Source organism: Xiphophorus maculatus, chromosome 7 (assembly GCF_002775205.1).
Source record: "Xiphophorus maculatus strain JP 163 A chromosome 7, X_maculatus-5.0-male, whole genome shotgun sequence".
Classification (NCBI taxonomy): domain Eukaryota; kingdom Metazoa; phylum Chordata; class Actinopteri; order Cyprinodontiformes; family Poeciliidae; genus Xiphophorus; species Xiphophorus maculatus.
In genome coordinates, this window is record NC_036449.1 from 6,932,142 (window position 1) to 6,939,623 (window position 7,482).

The 7,482-nt window shown below is 39.5% G+C and overlaps 1 long non-coding RNA gene across 2 annotated transcripts; it reads right to left on the reverse strand.

The window, feature by feature from the left end:
* Window positions 1-4,312: 4,312 nt before the first annotated feature.
* Window positions 4,313-6,783, reverse strand: LOC111609350. 2 transcript variants are annotated; one of them, XR_002753078.1, is made up of 6 exons: window positions 6,690-6,783; window positions 6,442-6,592; window positions 6,264-6,356; window positions 5,558-5,930; window positions 5,281-5,455; window positions 4,313-5,186 (listed from the first exon to the last, which is right to left on the reverse strand). It is a non-coding gene; the product is annotated as an uncharacterized LOC111609350 (long non-coding RNA). The 2 variants fall into 2 exon arrangements; XR_002753077.1 differs by having other exon boundaries at window positions 4,313-5,455.
* Window positions 6,784-7,482: the final 699 nt, after the last annotated feature.

Genomic DNA, 7,482 nt, shown 5'->3' on the forward strand with positions numbered 1-7,482 from the left:
CATCAAAATCACCATATTGGGAGAAGCAAACTTCTCCAGCCGGAGAAGTTTGCTTCTGTGGCGAGGAAGGCTCCTCTAAAACTTCCCCAACCGGGGAAGGTCAAAAGGGATGGCATCAAAATCACCATATTGGGAGAAGCAAACTTCTCCAGCCGGAGAAGTTTGCTTCTGTGGCGAGGAAGGCTCCTCTAAAACTTCCCCAACCGGGGAAGGTTCAAAAAGGAACGCATCAATTTCATCATACTGGGAGAAGCAAGCTTCTCCAGCCGGAGAAGCTTGCTTCTGTGGCGAGGAAGGCTCCTCTAAAACTTCCCCAACCGGGGAAGGTTCAAAAAGGAACGCATCAATTTCATCATACTGGGAGAAGCAAACTTCCCCAGCCTGTGGCGAGGAAGGCTCGCAAGGAACCTCTGCAGTGGAGGAAGGTTCAAAAAGGAATGCGTCAAAATCATCATATGCAGACTCAGTGCTCTCGTCCTTAGAGACACTTTCTTCTGAATCGCTCCCAGGAAAGATCTTGTCAAAAGCCTTCTGCATTTTGGTGCTAACCAAATATCCAAGTCCAAAACCCAGAGGAAAAAACACGCCAACTAAAATCCTGTTCATGATGAAAAGCTTTGGTAGACACAGTGTTGAAGTTCGAAGATCTGGCTGAATATGAACTGATGATTTGAAATACAAGCCCTCATAACCTCAGAAGTTCTTTGATGTTTGACCACATCACAGATGAGGTCATAGCTACAATGAGGTCACAGTAGTTCTGAGGCAATGTCTCATTCTGCTCGTTTCTATGGAAACGCTCAGATCAGTTCCACATGACCCAAAAAATTGACCCTTTGCAACTGTGTCACTTAATCATTCGAGGTGCCATGACAGACGTCGGAAGTGAGGATGGGAGTATGGACCTTACCAAGCTCCGCCCACAACCGACCTAGAAAATCCCACGTGGCCTCAAGTCTCACAAACAAAGCCTCACAGCGCGTTGTTTCTATGTAAACATGGCGTCTTCCACTTCCACTGATTTTCTGCAGTGTATTTCTGACTCGATTAGTGCATCATTTCTACCGGATTTTCACAATATATCAGCTACTACAATGGACAGAGGAACCAACGAGTTCATGTCATCTTTTTTGGATGAGATCAAGGTGTTTGAGTCACGCGATGCTTCCAACATTGTGCACGTCACAGCAAAATGCTTTCGCTCGATGAGGAAAACTGCAGATCCACACACCCTCTACATCAATATAGCTGTGGACTACTAGATCACTGATGCCTATTGTTCTTGCAAGGCTGGGTAAGTCGGGCATTCATCGTTTTGTAGGCTACTTTTGAAATCGGTGGGTGATTCCTGTGGTTTGTTGGTAAATGTTTGAGTGCATATAAAAATAAGACATGGTCAAAGTCAACTACGTCCCTGTTGGACTGACACATTAAATAATCAGTCCATGGAAAAGAATCCATGCTGCACCCCTGATTTTACATACCTGCATGTGAAAACGAACAACAGCCATAAAAAGGAAGTCTCCGTTTTTTCATGCTCATGCAAAATGCACTTTAAATGGACGCCATGCAGTGAACACTTAAAAAAAAACAAAATCAGGTCACATCTGTTTTACTGTGAATTGGTTCAGTCACACATCACAATGAACAAAGTCAATTCAGGCCAACAAAATACCTGAGAAGAGGAAACTATTACTCCATGTTGAAGCTGACACCCATTGATTTATATAGCTTGACTATAGATTGACTATTGCATCCATTGATTATAGCTTGACTATAGATTGACTATAGCATCCATTGATTATAGATTGACTATAGATTGACTATAGCACCCATTGATTATAGATTGACTATAGCATCCATTGATTATAGCTTGACTATAGATTGACTATAGCATCCATTGATTATAGCTTGACTATAGATTGACTATAGCATCCATTGATTATAGCTTGACTATAGCACCCATTGATTATAGATTGACTATAGCATCCATTGATTATAGCTTGACTATAGCACCCATTGATTATAGATTGACTATAGATTGACTATAGCACACATTGATTATAGATTGACTATAGCACCCATTGATTATAGCTTGACTATAGCACACATTGATTATAGATTGACTATAACATCCATTGATTATAGCTTGACTATAGATTGACTATAGCATCCATTGATTATAGATTGACTATAACATCCATTGACTTAGCTTGGCAAACAGTAAATGAATGTTTACCTACATGAGCTTTTCTATACAAGAGAAACGACACTAGAAGTCCTTAATCTTCCAGACCAAAATGTGGAGATGATGAGACGGTCAGACATTTGTTTTGGGGATGTTCCTTTGCTCAACGGGTGTGGTTATTATTGTTACCACGGTTACAGGTTATTATTTCATATATAATAATAGCCTCTGTGTTGTTGAAGGAAAATTGGGGGAGGAATGATTTTTTGTGGTGGATAATTGTTAATTGAAAGACGCTCTTTGGAAAACGAGGAACATCCTGATTTTTAAGAAACATTTAGTAGCAGAAACAACTAACAAAAAGTGTGGCTACATTTATTAAAAACTATATTTGTAAAAACTCTTTGGGTAAAAAAAAAGTGAAAACAAAATGTTAATGTGGAAAATACCTGGACAGTTTTTGATCCTTTAGGACTAAATAGAATTTGTATATCTCCACTGAATGAACGGTTTGTGTATTACATAATATTTTATTATGCCCTATATTTATTATTATTATTTTACTTATGAGTGGGAAGACACACATTCCAGGCTAAACATAGTGAAGTTTAACAGGGGCATTAAAAAATGTGTCGGCGATTTTCAGTGGGTTGTTTGATATCAGACAGAACGGATCAGGAGAGGAACCGCAGACCCGTCAGAACCTAAAGAACCAGACAGCAGCCTCTTCACCCCTCAGTCATTTTCTGAGACCGAAAAATAATATAGATGGCAATTTAAAGAACAAATCATACAAATAGATTAATAGTAAATAAATAAACATTGTGAAGAGAACATTAAAAACGTTTGTTAGGATTGTGTAGGAAAAATGTTGATATCTTTTATAAATACAATGTTTTATGGTCAATATTATTTCACCATTTTATTAATGTGGGTTGCCAGTTTGGATCAGGCTTCCTATCGAGCTATAAGAATGATAGAAAACATGCTAACAAAAAGCCTTAGACCTGCAGACACAGGCGGTTCTAGACAGGCTAACAGAAGAGGCTCTTTGCCTCAAATATATTAAATGATGAAATATTGCCCTGTTTTTTGTTTCATTCTTTTTTTAATTGTCCTGTAAGCAGCAATTTATTCACATATATGTACATTTATTATTATTGATACTTTAATTAAAAATGAGTTGTACAAGTTTATGTCGTTGGGGCATGCCGGTGACATGTTGGCATACACCTCAGAAAGTATGTAGTTGCGCCCGTCATGCTGCTTTTGATTAGATGTAAATACATACAATTCCATAATTCTTCGATCCAGCAGTGATAGAAGTTTGGTAATAATGCAACACCCATATTTCCCATGTTTTGTCCTTTATCTCTTTTTTCATGCAGCTCTCCATGTCCTGTTAGTTCCTCCCAGCTTAGATCAGCTTGATCTGTTTCTTTAGACTCAGTGGGAACAGAATGAATGTGAGAAGAGATTCTGAATTTGAGGCTAATTTTAAACCATAAAAGTTGATCAAACTTTAATGTTTTTAAACCATAAACGATGATCAAACTTTAATGTTTTCTTTTGTTTGTTTTTATATGACTTGACCTCAGATAACTTGTTTGTACCAGGCTTCACGCCAACGAGTTTAAGTACCATAAAAAAAAGGAAATCAAATGATTGTCCTTCTGCTCTAAAGCAGATTTATCATCTCAAATGATCCAAATCTGATATCTGAATAAAACCAAAGCAGTGACGGCAAAAAAAGCTTTTATTGAAATTTCTTACAACTTGATGTTATTTCACTCTATGATCAGCTTAATTACTTTCCATGCTTTCACAAATCAAGTGAAAGTTACACACAAAATGAAACAGAATACAATAAGTCCAAAAATACATGTATTATATTACATCATAATACATAGAAATAACCTGACACTGCAAAATATTTGACATTCTTTAATATCTTCCTCCTGCTTCCTGTCCTGTAAATAAACACCATGATTTTCACCCTGTTGTGAGAATTTTCTTTAGCATTGTGATGACTGTGAAATATAAATTTAATCTTTAAATGTACACATTTGTTCAATTTTTACTCTTCAGAAACCAACAAAATGTGTGTTTTTACACTGAGCAGGAGCCACAATGATCTTCTGTAATTCCATCAGATTATGCAGCATATCTTCTTCGTTCCAAACATTACATACACATTATTACATAAAAACATGCTACCATGACTTTTTTTTAACAATATTAGTTTCTGGACAGAGGAAATGAGCTGAACACATTCTTCAACAGGTTCAGTCCAGGAACAAGCTCATCATCTTCCTCTCCTGTCTGCAGCCAGACAGATTTCTCATCCTCCTCTGACCCACAGCTTTCCTGTCAAACCTCAGATGTTCCATATTCCACCTCAGTCATGGACTCTTCTGCTTCCACAAGTTTGTCTTTAACCACATCAGGAGACGCTGCTGCTCCCTTTGCCTCCACCTCCAACTTTTCTGTATCTAGAAGTCAGGTGAAGAAGCAGCCGGAGAGACTGAACAGGAACGAGGCTGCAGGTCCAGATGCTGTCAGTCCCAGATTCCCTCTGTGGGATTCTGCAGCATCTCTTCAACCTTTGCCTGACCCAAGAGGAGGTTCCGTTGTTGTGGAAGACATCCTGTCTGGTTCCGGTACCGAAGAAAAGTCACCCATCAGTCATAAGGCCTGTAGATCTGTTGCCCTGACGTCCCACATCCTGAAGGTCCTGGAGAGACTCCTGGTGGCCCACTTGAGTAAGCAGACGATCACATATCAGGACCCCCTGCAGTTTGCTTATCGCCGTGGAGTTGGAGTTGATCAGACACCTGCTTCAACAAACCCACTGTCATCTGGACAAAGCAGGCAGCACAGTGAGGATCAGGGTCTTTGGTTCCCAGGTGCATTGAACACAAATCAGCCTGATCTGCTCTGTTAGAAACTCCAGAAGACACAGGTGGAGGCCTCAACAATCACCTGCATCTGTGACTACCTGACAAACAGACCACAGTTAGTGAGACTGAAGGACTGTGAGTCTAACCAGGTGCTCAACAACATGGGAACACCACAGGGCACTGTACTCTCACCGTTCATTTTCACCCTCTATTGTTCAGACTTCCAGCACAAGTCCGACTTCTGTCATCTACAGAAATACTCAGACGACTCTGCAGTTGTTGTGTATCAGAGGAAGACAAGAGGCTGAGTACAGATATCTGGTGGATCACTTTGTGGCCTGGTGAGGGAACAATCATCTAATCTTGACTGTAAACAAAACAAAGGAGATGGTTGTTGATTTCAGGAGAAACAGGAAACCCTATTTCCATCATGGGAGAAGATGTGGAGGTGGTTCAGGAATATAAATACCTCGGTGTTCATCTGGAACACAGACTGGACTGGAGACACAACAGAAGGCAGGAACCACGTGGACAAGCCGTCTACAAAAAGAGACAGAGCAGACTGCACTTCTCCAGGAAGCTAAGATCCTTCAAGGTTTGCAGCAAGTTGCTGCAGATCTTTAAGTCTGCTGCTGAGAGTGTCATCTCTTCTGCTATCATCTGTTGGTGCAGCAGCATCAGAGCCAGGAACCTCAAAAGGCTCAACAATCTGATAAAGAAGGCTGGATTGGTTCTGGTTCTGTTCTGGAGATGACTGTGGAACCTCTGGAGATGACGCAAAGAAAGACTCTTCAGAAGAGTCAAGAAAGCTATGGACGACTCTGACCGTCCTCTTCATGAGTCTGTATGGGGAAAACAGAGTATCATCAGTCAGAGGCGTCTTCAGGTTTGCTGCAACACAGACAGCTACAAAAGATCTTTCCTGCTGACAGCAATCAGTCATCTGCAAAACTCTTTGAAGAATCTGAATTAATGAGCTGCAACTACATTTCATTTCCCTTTGGGATCAATAAAGTCAAAGCATGTTTGGGTAATTCTTGCACACTGCTCAAAGTTTGATAGAAAAAAATATTGAACAATTGGAAGTTATGGTGGAAACATTTTTGTGGTTTCAATGAAATGAAACAAAAAATGTAAAAAGATAATGAAGTTTCACTTTTCCTGTGCAGTTTCACCTGTTTGCAGCTCGTTTTGCTGTTTGCTGAGCGTTTGCAGTTGTCGTCCACAGTTTCTGATCAAGTCATTATCTCCTCAACCTTCACCATCATCTGTTACAACCAGTAGATCAGTAGATGGACAAAGTAACCTGCTGCAAGTGTTGGTCAACTCATGCTTGGTTTGTTATTGAAGGACCTGCTTCACATGGTCCTTCTTTATTCTGTGTCCTCAGGTGTCCCCTTGTTGCATCAGGAAACTTCATCTTGGGATTTCCAGCAGGATTTTCTGAGTCCCTTCAGTCCTCTGTGTCTTCTCTTTCCTGATTGGTCCAGTGCTGCTGGTGATGCTGGAGAATCATCACATAATAATACACACATTCCTTAATCTCTGTCTAAATAACAGATGATTAAAGTGAATTCCTGATCAAGTCATCAGGTCCTCACCTTTTCCACAATCTGTAACAACCAGTAGATCAGCAGTTGGAGCAGGTCGTCTTCTTTAATTGTTGGTCAACTCAAGTTGAGGTACATGAGTTGACGGAGAAATGAAATAAAGAGAAAAGACATCAGAGTTTAAAAAAAGAGAACATGGACAGAAGAAAGAACAGCTTTGAAATTTCATCTTAATTTCATCCATATTTAAAATTGTTAGCTGGGTAAAAATAAGTTTTCTTACTTTTTTTCTCAACAGGGTTCTCTTCTCTACCTCCACCTTACTGGTGGTGTTGAAAGTGGAGGTTTACAGGTGGAGCATGTCTTCTTTAATTGTTGGTCAACTCAAGTCATGGTACATGAGTTGACGGAGAAATGAAATAAAGATAAAACATAACAGGGTTAAAAAAAACAGAGAATATAAATCTGCAGAAAAAAGAAAAATTTTGAAATCTGATCTCAATTTCATCCATATTTAAAATTGTTACTCGGGTAAAAATATGTTTCTTACTTTTTTTGTCAACAGGGTTCTCTTATCTTCCTCCGTCTGACTGGTGGTGTTGAAGGTGGAGGTTTACAGGTGGAGCAGGTCTTCTTCTTTAATTGTTGAACAACTCAAGTCAAGTGACATGAGTTGACGGAGAAATGAAATAAAGAGAAAAGACAACAAAGTTAAAAAAAGAGAACATGGACAGAAGAAAGAACAGCTTTGAAATTTGACCTCAATTTCATCCATATTTAAAATTGCTAGCCAGCTAAAAATAGGTTTTTTACTTTTTTTTGTTAACTGGAATCTCTTATCTTC